Source organism: Melanerpes formicivorus, unplaced genomic scaffold, assembly GCF_026170545.1.
Source record: "Melanerpes formicivorus ecotype bairdi unplaced genomic scaffold, bMelFor1.0.p_v2 SCAF_5, whole genome shotgun sequence".
In the NCBI taxonomy this organism is placed as follows: Eukaryota; Metazoa; Chordata; class Aves; order Piciformes; family Picidae; genus Melanerpes; species Melanerpes formicivorus.
The window spans coordinates 21,836,726-21,850,449 of NW_027142357.1; the positions used below are offsets into that span (position 1 = coordinate 21,836,726).

General features: G+C 39.1%; 1 long non-coding RNA gene across 2 annotated transcripts in view; it reads right to left on the minus strand.

Annotated features, from left to right (window-relative positions):
• Positions 1 to 13,724, minus strand: part of LOC137441337 (uncharacterized) — a 39,948-nt gene that overhangs the window by 22,863 nt on the left and 3,361 nt on the right. Inside the window, exons 2-3 of one of the 2 annotated variants that reach the window (XR_010987388.1) lie at positions 10,527 to 10,922; positions 9,201 to 9,305 (exon numbers count right to left, since the gene is read on the minus strand). This is a non-coding gene — a long non-coding RNA (uncharacterized lncRNA). Of the gene's footprint in view, positions 1 to 9,200; positions 9,306 to 10,526; positions 11,070 to 13,724 lie in introns of both variants that reach the window. The other variant, XR_010987387.1, reaches the window with a different exon arrangement.

Consider the following 13,724-nt stretch of genomic DNA (forward strand, 5'->3'; position numbering starts at 1 on the left):
TAGTATTATGAAACTTAACACACAGGTTGTTTTATTAGCTGGTTGTGAGTGTAGTCCTGACTTCCAAGGGTAAGACTGGTCTTCCTAGTTTCTTCCATCTTTTGCAAGACTCCCTTGTCAGGTTATTTAACTACATGGCAATTGACGTGACAGAAGCAGCCCTGCTATGTAAGGCATAATGAGAGAATTATTGTGGGAGAAAGGAGGTTAAAAGCTACTTTAGCAGCTTTCCTTCATAAGACATTTAAATATACTCACCCAGCAATGCAGTCTGAAGTCAGGACTTGGCTTTAAAAAACCCTCAAAACCAAAGGCGAAACACCCCCACACACACCCCCACACACAAAAAAAAAATCAGAAATGACATCTAGAATTTCCAGGCAAATTCAAAGCATTAAAAATGCTGACATTTGTCATAATTCTGCTCTTCGTTACATGAAAATTAAACAAGAGTTCTTCACTTTGATTTTTTTTTTTTTTTTTTTAATAAGAAATGCCACTCACAAGAATACTTTTCAGTGATGTCATGGTAGGGTGAAACAGCCCCATCACAAACTCAGACACTCAGGTGTCTAGACATGGTCTCCCTCTTCCCCCAGCTTCCTGCAGAAAGCCAGGGTAACACATGAAAAGGAACAAAGGGGACAGGACTGTGCATGGTAAGGTCATGTGTTCTGGCTACAGCCTGGCAGAACCCCTTCCCATTGGCTATGTGCTGGTTTCTGTTGCCCTATTGGCCCAATCGATCTCAGGCAAGATTCACGTACAGGCTGATTTCTACTTGCCTGTGCCTTGCTCAACCCTTGTTCAAGCCTTGCCTGCTTGAACCTGCTTGGACCTTGTCTGGCTTGAAGTTGCCTAGAGTTGAATAGCCTCAAGTTGCCCAGTCCAGCGCCTGGGATAAAGCCACAAGTGTACACACCGCAAGCTACAAGAGAAGCCATGAATTTAGGAGTTGGAGCCAAGCCTGATTCCCCTTACAACCAGGATTTTGCCATGCCTCAGTTTCCCAGGACAAAGCAAGTGCCTGTCAGGATAATGTCATTAACAGCCTGCCATCTGCTGAAGCCAGACCAGCTATCAAGACTGTGTGGCATTCCTGCTGGCAACCTGCTGTGCCTGGTGCATGAGCGCCCCAAAGCCTCTAATACACAGCAGCAGCACTCCCTACCTGGGTACAACCAGATGTGAGTAATTCATTGCCTCTTTGGCATAATGGTTCTTGTCCAGTCTCCCTGCCCTGTGTGGTTGAGCGCCATTTCACTCCTGGGATATTCTCTTTCTGTTATATTCCTCCCAGTTTGCATAAAATAGTTAAATTGTTATAGTTGCCCAAATATTGTGCATTCCCATTGTAAATATATTCTAAACGTACATTGAAACTTTTGATATGTTTTGGCAATTTTCATATTAATAAAAGGTTATTACTATTTTGATTAATATTGCCATCTCATTTCTAAATAAAGGAAATGCTATATCTTTCTGCAAGTGAAGACTGCTTTTGCTTCAAAATAGTTCTGTTTTCAGCAAATAACACAATGAAATTGTCAAATGACATGACCATGCCCATTACTGGTTTAGAATACCGTCACATCATATGCAGGGTGAAATCTAGTAGTTTTGTTGTTGCTAATTTTACTTTCTTTTTTCCCAAGTAGATCACATTCCTTAAACTTACAACATAGGTATTAGAAAAACTTAGAAACCCTTGGAAAAATGTCACCCAAAAGAGATAAAATATATAATTTAAGTTCATTTTTCTACAAACCATGTGCATAGAGGTACACACTCCATACCAGTCTATCCTAGCATTTATGTTTCAGGAAAGTCCAAGTTTGATTCAGAATGAAGTACCTATAGCAATAATGGCTTAAGCAGTCACTTGAGTACATCCAGTGTTTAAACAGCTGCACAGTCAATTCAGTTTAAAAGTAGCCATCATCAGATAGTCCATTTTGGTTAAATGAACAGTGGATGTTGTACAGACTGAATTGCAGGGAGGGGAATCTTATAATCAAAATATGATGCAAATAATATGGCTAGTAGAAAACTTGTTAATCCTATCTTCTGGTGCCTCACAGGCACTGTTAAGCCAATAGCCCTGCCAAATGGCTTCCTGTCCTACTGCCTGAATCAAGTGGAACTAAGTAAAATTTTTGAATGTTCAGTGCTGGAGAGAGGAAAGTCGTAAGCCAAGGGAGTGGCTACCTCTTCACTCTTCATTTTCTCGCCTTCCTCCAAATTCAAACATTATAGTAGTCTTTTCAGCTCACCTGTCAAGTTCCTGTTACCTTTATTTGTCTTATTTATATAGATAAGGTATCATCAATTCTTGCTGCTTGAAAAATAGGATCTAGTCATCACTGGGTAAGTAGGTCAAATTTGTCTTTTTATGACTATTGATATTCCCCTTATGCCCCTGCTGTTGTACTCTTGTTAGCTGTAACACATACATGGAAGTAAGATAACATTAAAGATAAATGGGGTAATCACTGCACCCCACTGCTGCAATGAGAAATGTAGTACTACTGCTTTTGCAGTGTAGGTCAGCTTCCAGGGGACACAAAAAGTGCCATTACCATTTTTATCTTTAATCTCTGGTTAGAACGAGTGGGTACTGAAACTGAGCTACACGCCTTCCTAAGGCCCCCTGTTATCCTGGAGATAAGGAAACCTTGCGTTGCCATAAATCAGAGTTTTCTGTCTCCAAGAAAATCAGTTCAATGCCTTTCATGACTACTAAGAACTCTGAGGAGATAAAAGTGAATGAATTAAATTATCAGCTATTGTCTGTTGGCAGTGTGGGTAACTTGAGTATTTTACACCCTCTTCTGAATTCTTCCTTCTTGAGCGAAACAAAATATCTGTGTAACAAATACTGTGTTTCATATTTATAGAACTAGATGTGGTAAGTTTGTTCTGCTAATGTAAATACTGTATTGCACATGTGGTTGTGTACCAGATGTTAAAAGACATATTTTTTTCATAAAGGTGCAACAAGGAAAATGATGGAAATAAACAGAAGGGATCAGCAGTAGGTCAGCTACTACTGATTCTCCAGTCTCAGTTGCTGCTGGCCTTGTTTCTGCACTGAACATATTTTTTACATAGTTTAAGTACTCCTTAAATACTCAAAGTTCCCTACAGCTTGCTTATTTTTGATGCAAAAAGGAGAGCCCTAGCTTGTATATTATGGATACATATAGTGAAGAGGGAAAACTTGTAAATCCATCTAGAAATAGTGATAGTCTCAGAATTAAGGGAATAAATACACAAGCAGAAATATTAGTTTCAGTCTCCTTTACCAAACAAAGTTCTGAGCTGAATGGTTCCAGTTTTCATTTCTGTTGAATTTGGACCATATGAAATAACTGCTTCTTGGTCTAATGAGAGCTGAGTGTGAAAACAGAAATCAGGCCAAGTAAAGTTTGAGGCAGAAAAAAAAGTAGTTAACAGTACTCTGCTTTAAAAAAAAAGGGACATAAGTTCCTTTAAATTGTAACTGGTGGAATTATTAATCTTTCAGTAAGCTATTAGCTTGGATGAAAAGTTTTTCTTTGGAAATCAGTAATTTTATTCCCAAAATTCTGCAGAGGCATTCCATACATTCTGAAAATCAATACCAATAATTTGTGACATTAAAAAATTATCTTTACAAGTTAATTTACAAGTCAGGGTCAAGTTCTCCAACTTTACCTTCATTCTCATTGAAAAACAATTCTTAATACATTTATAATTCTATTTATATAGGATGCTTAAAGTTTCCTCTCCTGTGAAATACATCCATGACTTAACACAAGGAAACAACTGTTTGGTTTGTTTGTCCCCCCCCTCCTCTTTTTTCCATTTTATTCCTCTTGAATCACTGTTTTTTTTTCTTTGAACTACTACTGTTCAACAAAAGTGGTTCAGGGTGAGATTCAGAGCCTTTCTCCTTGGTGTTTCATAGGAATGGTGTAAGTCACTTAACAGTTAGCTACAGTAAATCAGTACAGTAATCACATATTCTTCAGTAATTAAGATCAGCATCTGAGTACAAGGCGATATCCAAGACAATGACTACAGATCAGACTTTAAGGAAAGAAGCAGAAATGCAGTGGACACAGAGCAAAGCACATGTAACTATATAAAATAAGAAGGAAAAAAATTGTATGTATCTATGTAACACTGGATATGCAGTGGGTTTGGCAATATGCTTACTGGTTCTGTAATGAAGGAATAATACAATTTATCTTGCTTTCAGTGTAATGTATAGAAAACATGCTGGTCAATCAGTAGGAATGTGTAATAATTTCCCATGTCAGAACAAGGCATGTCCTTGGGAAGGATGCTGGGGACAATTTTACCTAGCCTCCTATCTTTCTGAAAGGCCACCCAGCACATGCCCTCTCTCTAGAGTGGTTTTGACCTTCTAAATATAGATGAGAGATTTCTTTTTCTTCTCCTTTTTTACCAGTGAAGTGAGCCAAAACACTGCATCAGAGTTGTCTGCTTGTGTGTTTCTGCACATGCCATAGGTCCCAAAGAAGGAGTAAGTCCCCTCAAGGAGTAATTCTGAGATCATAACCAGAGGAAAGTGGAAGAAATACTCAGTTGGCTGGAAGAAATAGCAGAGTCAGAAGGGAGCTGTAGCTAATCTTCTCCTATTAACAATTCATGTTCTCTTGGTGCTAAGATTGTGCCTGTCTCATTATCCCAGGGATTCTTCCCATTTGCATTAGTGTACTCAGGAGATGATAACAAATGATGTCTCACTTTAAAGATATTAACTCTGGCGACAGGGAAAGTAAGTAGAATAGAATAGAATTAACCAGGCTGGAAAAGACTTTCAAGATCATCGAGTCCAACCTATCTCATCAACTAAACCATGGCAACAAGTGCCCCATCCAGTCTCCTGTTAAACACCTCCAGTGACGGTGACTCCACCAACTCCCTGGGCAGCACATTCCAATGGCCAATCACTCTTTCTGTGAAGAATTTCTTCCTAACATCGAGCCTAAACCTCCCCTGGCACAGCTTGAAAGTAGCCGGTTATGTGTAGTCAAAGCTAACTACAAAACAAAGCCAAGCAATGGAAAAGGCTGAGTTTGCAAGCACATGAAGAAACTTTTGCTCTGGAAGAGCCTAAAATGCCTGTTTAAAAGATCTGTTCAATGTGCCTCTGCTAAGACCATACTTGAGTGGGGAAAAACTTATTTAGTCAAACTAAAGGTCCATTGGGAAAAAAACCCAACCCAAACCAAAAAAAAAAACCCACCAACCCCTACCTCCTGCCTCCTTCGCAGAGACAAAGCTGTTGCTGGAAACTACCAGAGCTCAGCCCTTCTGGGAAGAGTACTACAGCTTCTGCTACTATCCTGAAAGATTGCATGTTGCAGCCTGTTCCTTACAGCTGTGCTCACTGCAGCAGTCTAGTTCCATTGGTTTGAACTGCACTCTGCTGTGATGAGTTTGCCCAGCAAATCTATTACTTCCTGAAGAGCCCTATGTAACAGGCAGAACATGCAGACAAGAAATACACAGCAGCATACCATGCAGAACTGCCATCTTTTCTTTATGATAGTTCTTTCTCATGCTGAGCGTGCAGTGCTACAGCAGGCAGGATGCTTTCTGAAATGCTGGGGAGCAAACTGATGTAAATGCTAGCAACTCGTGTAACTGTCAGACTGCTCTCTGTGCCTCAGAATCATTCCAAGAATGGCAGCTGCAGAAGAGTGTCACTGGCTCCGCAAAACACTCTAAGAGGTAGGTATTTGAAAATAAGTATTAAAAGTGTTTGTTTATAAGTTAAGGGAAGGAAAACATCTTTCTATGGATACAACACCAGTATAGATATGGATGTAGATAGCTTAAAGTGTGATGATGAAGTTCTTCTAGTGATTATTTATCTTCTGCATAATTATGATGGCCACTGGCATTTATTTTTTTTCCTTATGACTGCATGAAATAAAATCTACTGGACTCTATTTGAGTTGTGTTGCTATTTCCTGCATAGTACTCTGCATAAACATCTAACCAGTGACTCATGAAAGATGTGCTCTAGAATCTTCTTCACCTTGTTAAACATCTGTCCTAGATATGACCATCTTACTGTTTAAGTTCTCCATTCCATGCACAACCATATTTCACACTATTCCATTTGAAATATGATGTCTTCAGAACTATTGAAATGAGATACTGATGTGAATCCAGAAATGGAGTTTTTTTTTTTTAAAAAGACAAAATCGTCAAGATAATTTCTCTGTTTTGGCATATAGTGATATTTAATGGTGGGATAATGGTTAAATAATAAACACCTGTTTAAGACTCAGTAGCAATACATTTTTAAACCAAAGCACATTTTCTTTATGACAGTGTTCCTCAATTTATTTCAACCATTATCGCAAGTAAAAATACTATGAGGATGATGAGTGCCAATGTAATTTATTTGCATGTAAGTAAGAGATTATAGAGATACGTGTGAAATGGCAGACAAAGGTTTTCTGGAACTTCTTTGATCATTGAATCAATCTGTATGATTTATCTGGCTACAGAAAAATTTCAGGAATACTTTTCAAAAGCAGCTGTTAAGTAGCTGTGTGTGAACACAAAGTAGACCCCAACTACTATATATTTAGATATTCATAGTCCACTGATTCAATGTGCGACTAACAGTCATTGTTTAACTACCTCCATTTTTAAAGTAACAGAACACATGAAAAAGATAAGAGAACTTCTACTTTTTTGTCCCCCCCTCAAGACTTCATTTAAGAAATGTTGACATAGATTATGTAACTAAGTTATATTAACATGGTAAAAAGTATTGTAGAAGCTAGCAATGTGGAGTGGAGGATGCTAGGTATCACAGGAAGAGGGAAAAGTCTTTTGCTGAGAGTAGTTGAACGCTACCCTGGAGAACTGTCTGACACTGGCACAAATTTCCAGTCCAATGCCTAGCAAATTGCTAAGGCTCCCATTATCAGAGAACAACTTGTTTTTTCTTCAGTATCTGAATGGATGAAATGGAACATACAGACTGCTTTGAAAAATGCAGAGAAGATACAGCTACAATTTTCTGAGACCACATACAAAGTACACAAAGCTACCACTGCAGAATGCTGCTGTTCATCTAATTTGTGTGGAGCTTCAGAAGCAAAGTCTGTCATACCTAAATTTAAATTCCCTGTTCCAAACTATGGGGTCCGAGAAAAGAGATACAGCCAGACTGTTTTGACATTTAAAAACACCAGTGGTTTAAGATGCAGTCAAAAGTGGTATCTTAAAAATGCTTTTGAAATGAGTATCCTAATTCCAGTCCAATTCGCTGTACACAAAGGCTATATTAAGCATTCTGCTAAACAAAGAAAAACCTAGAATATGTAGAGGTCAACAGAGGAAGTCCAAACTACTGAAAATTTCTTGTCGAGGGGTATTATTTTGTTGTCAGTATGAGCATACGAGTGAAAATGTTACAATTTCCTGGCAGAGCAATAGTTATTTGCAACAAACACATACGTATTGCAAGTACATTTCTGAGGCATTTAAATGGCATTCCTTTCTTCTAGACATCCTAGCAAATGGATAGACATCTTGATGGCAATTTAAAGGTGACAGTTTATAACTGAAATAATTTTATTTACTGTTTACATATTTTTTACCATGTGAATTTTATCACTGACATCATCGTAGACATATCAGTAGAAATGAACTAGACATAGTAGTTAACACTCTTGTCAATATTAGCTCAAAAAATTGGAAAACCTGACTTTACTGTTGTCAGAGACAAGATAAAACAAAGAGGGTGGTGGAATGGTCTTACTTGAGGAAGTGTTAGCTGGACTCTATTGCTCCTCCCAGAAAGTCTGTCTTTGTTAAATAAACCTATTTTACTAGACAATGCTAAAAAAGCTTTGTAATTCTGGTAAGTCAACTACATTGTTTTAACTTTTGGACTATAAGGAAATGTCACAAAACTGTTCTAGGAAAAAAATCAATGCAGAGTTAATGCCCATTCTAAATTGTACTTACCTTGTTAGCACTAAAATGGAAATTAGGATAACTTAAGTGCTTTGGCTCTCACTGAACTCTCCATAAGGTTTTTTCCCTTCCTAATGATTTTAGAAAGGCCTTTTAAGTTTTATTTTATGTTTTGTATAGAATTAATCTGTTAGATGAGGTTGCCCTCTCATGGAGATTATGGGCACAAAGTCTTGCAAAAGTTTTGAAGACTATTTTTAAAGACTTTGTAGACATAATTTTCTTTATAAAGCAACAGATTCGTATATATAAAAACAGCAAATAAACTGTAGTGGAAACCTTCTCTACTAATGGAGAGTAAACCATTGGTGGACTATTGCAAGAGGGTGAAAGAATAAAAGCTGTATGTTAATTTCCTAATTTCAACTCACTGTTTTGAAGCAGCATTTTCTGTACAGCTGCTGGGCCTGCTGACACTGCCCAGCTCAGATGACACATTTCAGAAACTGCTTCCAGGTTGCTTTTCAAAGCAAGAAATTCAGTTTTGCTTAAATGGGAATTGATGTATTGTAGGACAAGTTTTAACTATAAATTTTGACTATTTGCCAGTATTCTTGAAGTTCAGTAATTTCATAGCCATATTTTACCTCATTAGCAGATTTGTAAAGATTTTAACACCTCAGTGATTGTAGTTCACTGGTTCTGCAGCACAAGCTAATGGCAGATATGCAGCGGAAGAGCAGAGGAATTAGAGAGCTAGAAAAATACTGCTTGCCTTAATTAGTAAACCTCAGCACTTCAGAGTCAGCTGAAGCTAGACTTGTATTTCATGGGGCCGCTACAGCAGTGTTGCATGACACGATACTTCCAGATTTACTATTATTTTACATACTGCATATTTTGGCATGTTTATTTTCTATGCTAATAATGACTCAACCATCAAAAATCATCGTGAACTGAATCAGATGTTGACTTCTTAGGTCACTGTCACAGCAGAATTAGTTCACATACATGACAATTCTCCTGTAGGGTGCCATCTGAAAAGCTTATCTTAAAATACAGGAGGAGCTATGGGTAAAGACAGGAGACTATAGACAATATAATGCCAGAAAGAAATACCTAGCTGGACAGTGTAAGTAGTGAAGTCTGATGGTACAACTTTCAAATAAAAATTTTAAGTTGACTACGAGGGAGGACTAATATAAGTACCTGTTAGAAAAAAATCCAAATAAAAATTGCCTTACTGTTGATAGGCATTGAGGAAGTTGCTGATCTTGGCTTACTGCAGACACATCAGTGAGGCAGTTCCTGAGACAGCAATATTTCATAACTGACAGAAACAAGGTTTGCTGGAAAAAAAAAAACATGATCATTTTAATTTCACATATATTTGATCTTTGTGAGGAAAGTGTCACGTTAATAAAAGCATTCTGACTGTAACATGGCTCGATGCCATGCTGGAAATATGATGCAAGAGGCTAGACTTTCCAAAGCCAACTATTGATCGTCTCCTTGCTAATTACATCCGTGAATGAAAAGTTAGCACAGTAATGCATTACATGGCATAATGTTATTTAGCAGGAAGAGTGGTCAGAGTGTTCTGCCCTTTAGGATGATCTATTGTAATCAGGAAAGTACATAAGGAACTAAAGGGCTAAACAGGTAAAAATTCTTTTGAGAAAAGGTGCTGGCAACAAACTATAGCAAGTTTGATTCATTAATGCTTCCATTTGGGTCATTTATACAAAGATAGGTACTAGACACGTTTCTTCCAATACATTTATATTCAGCACGTGTTTGTAACCATACTTCTCTCGTGCTACACCTGAAGAAAACTGCACCCTGCAATATGTATAGGATTAATGAGACTATGTAGTACAATCACTGTTTTTTTCAGGTGGCAGTGCAGATGTTAAGAAATGCAGTGATTATGAAGCTATACCCAGTTTGAACACAGAGTGGTGCTGGCATATTACCTGTTGCAATTCACTCTAGCTTCCCTCTTGGAAACAGGTTTTAGTATCTGATAAACTCCATTACTTTTCACTTATTAATCAGCAATTACAGTTACGATCCTATTACTTATACTGAATAGTAATAATGCCTTTATTATCGTTATGGGTTGTGACTGAAGACTTTGTGTGAAAGCAAGGACCGCAGGGCTGCGGCGACAGCTGCCACCTGCACTCCCCGCAGTCTCAGGTCCCCCTGACCTGCTCGCCGTGGTTCTCCCAGAAGCAGCCGCCGCCGCAACGGCCTCAGCGGCCACAAGCAGACAGCGGCAGGTTGGCTGTCCAGCCGGGATGTTCCCACGCAGCCGCCACTCGGCAGCAACCAGCTCACCGAGCTACCGCCTCCCGGGGGGCCCCTCCGGCCCCGCCCTGCTCGCGGCGTCCGCGAGGGGGCGCTGCGGCAGCGAGGACGTAGCCGCTCCCCTAGCGAGGTCGGGCGAGGCTGTAGGGAAGTAGCGGTGGTTGCAGCGGCGCTTGCAGTGCCGGGCGGGGCGCGGTAAAGGCGGCTCCCGTGGCCGGGAGGCGGTGGCGAGTCTGCAGCGGGGAGACAGCACCTACCTGCGGCATGGGGGAAGTGAGTATTTTGTTTCCTCCGTCGCGTTTGAGGGTTTTGCCCATACTTTGCTCTTAGCTGCCACTCGAGAGTCCCTCTGCCCCCTCCTTGCCTGGCGTCGCCCCAGAGGATGGCTGGTGTACATTGTGTGTGGTCTCTTCTCTTGCTATTGCTTTTCTCTGCCCCATCACCGTAGCATCTGGCTTTTTGTTGTTGTTTTTTTGTTGTTGGTTTCTTTTTGTTTGGTTGGTTGGTTGGTTTTTTTAGGTAGCATTAGCTTTTAGAGAGCTGTTTTACCGCAGGTTCTCCTAGTCTCCAGCTTCTTAAACCCTCTCCCATACACCCACCGAGGAAAGAAAGTTCAGCTCCACCTCAGTTACGCCTGAGGTCCCGCTTAGTGTCTGTAAAGCAACAAAGAAAACAGATTCTCCGTAATTTGCAGTGAAAGATAGTTTGCAGCCATGGAAGTGGGGCAGGGCAAGCTCTAGATGGGGGATTTTCCTCTGTGCCGTCATGTCCCCTTGGTTGCTAAGCAGTGGTAATCACGCCTGTAGAAAGATGGAAGAAGCACTCAGGGGAAAGGATGCAACAGGAAAGCTTGGGAGGGTAGTGTGTTGTCCTTTCGGGCAGCCTTACCTGCTGGCTATTTGCATAGAGAGTAAACAAATCAGTGCGTTAATTGTTCTTACAGACTTTGTTAGCTTAACTCTAAACCTCTTGAACCCATCTTGTTTATCCAAATTGGTATCTCCTGCGTTTTATTCAAAAAGTATTAACTTGGAGAAGTGCACTATATGCTATCCACAAGTGGTACTGCCTCAACCTCAGAAGAGGCTTGGAAGGAAAACGAATGATGGGAGCAACCCACATACAAAAGTACATGGTTGATTTATGAAAAGTCATGCAAAGGGAAGTTTTTCATCACAAAAATCCAGTATACTTTTCTGCTAGTTATGTAGATTAAGATTTTGTTGTTTAACTTGAGGACTTTATGCAATGTTTCTTTGTGATAAAAATATCTCTGGAATATATTAAAAAGACTTCATGTTTGAGTGGGATACAGAAAAGCAAAATCAAGTAGTAGAAGGGAAAATTTGATATTGTTAATTATCCCTTCCCCCCACCCCCACCCCACAGTTGAACCTGATTTTGAGCAAATATGTATGTGGTAGTTAACAACAAAACCTTCCCAAACCATAATGTTTTGTAAGATGGATTACTGTGATGACATTTACTATTTGATGTGTAGCAGGCACCATAGCATTACTAAGGTGTGAGTTTTTGTGTGGAATAAAATGGGATTCTGACACTGCCGTTTAAATGTCAGTACTGTCTAGAGGGCAGGTTCATGTTTAAGCTTCTCAGTGGACTGAAAATCCAGTTGTTCTTAGAGTCTGATCAATTGCTGTGTCGTCATTGTTTGCTAAACACAGATGTTGCAGGCAAATGGAAAGTATCCCTCCTTTATGTTGTCTCTCATCTTTCTGAAAACCACAGTAGCTCCTTGGCTAGTCCTGATGGAAAAGGGTGTGCCAGGGTAGAAGGCAGAGCTCTGTTGTGTGTGTCGCATACTGAGGTTTGGGGCAGTTGAAAGTGTGCACAAGGTGCTGCCAGATTTGCCAAGGATCCATTAGGCAGCCCAAGGGATTTAATGTCATCTTCACCTACACTCCATCCCTGTGACCTGCCTGTGTTACAGGTTCAAGAGGGCAGTTTCATCTAGGCTTTTGTTTTGTTTTATCTTCTTACATATTTTAAAAATGTTGTGTATTTAAATGGTCTTCTAAAGGTGTGTTTGGCTGAAGTTTATCCCAAAACAGATTTGATGAAAATACAAGATTTGCAGAAGTCTTAGGTACTGATGGATAGTTTTGTGTTATTCCTAAGAAACACAAAAAACCAAATACTGCCCCTTTCCTATATGAAACATTATTCAGTGTTTGCAGTGAAGTTCAACAGAGAGAAATAGAAATATGCAAACCAGGCTGTTAATTTTAAAACTATACACATTAGAAGAAATGCACAGTGCAATGTGAAATGTGAACAAATTCCTGGGCTTTCAAATAGATTTTGTTAATCCGAGCATTTATTACCAGTGATGAAACATTTATATGGACAGGTTTTGCCTTCAATATTTTATTTTAAAACTCATTTCTTTCTTTTGAGGCAAAGATGAAGCTTTGACATAAAGCTGAAAAGATACTTGGTTTTTTTTCATATAAGCAAACCTAATAATTGTTGATATATACTTAGTACTAATAAGCATGTAAAAAGCATTCCACCTTATTGTGGTCCAAGGAAACATTCTATCCCTGGATCCAATCCTTTAAGCACATATTTATCTTTTTTTCCACAGGGATATCAAGTTGGATGCCTTCTGCAGCACGTCCTTTGGGACTGCATGTGTGCATACAGTACAGAACACACGGAGAGAAATCTAATATAATTTAATAGTCAGAAAGATTTTTCCTCCTGTTGCAATAAATTATAAACTCAGCCCAGGACAAGGATGTATTTATCAATAATAATCACAGCTGTCACACTCCTCTGAGATAGTTGAGTCATTCTTAATGTTGAGTGGTTGTGCTGGGTGAATCCCCCAAAGCACATTTGTCTGTTGCCAGAGATTTCCCATTAGTTGTCTTGTTCCTCTGGTGAGGGGTTTGTTGGGGGTTTATTTGTTGCCATTAACCAGCTGATTGAGGAAATAAACCTTTTTTTTTCACATTTCTGAATACAGATTGCATTTTCCTGTGTGATGTAGTAAGTTCAGTATAAATATTTTTTTTTAAGTCTTAGGAAGAAATCCACTATAGAAATTCAGTAGCAAATCAGAAGCATAAAAGAAAAATGAAACCATCTTGCATGCACTGGTTACATTTTGGAAAAATAAATAACAAAGCCACACAACAGAAACTTGAATGTATTTTCATATGTAAGCAGTCATTTTGATAGAGTTATTTCTATAGACATTCTGTCAAATTCTCTGTCAAGACTGGACTCCTTCTTTGTAAGTCACACCATGACATTTTCTTACCTGGAGTTAGATCTAGTTTGTTTTTCTTTTAGCAAGAAATAGTATCTTTCTCATATAAGGTATTTGCAGAATCACTATCTGCTGTGATCCTGAACTTTTGGACATAAAATTCTTGTTTAAAAATGCTGTATGTAAGGCAAAATGGCCGGAGTAGCCAAGACATTTA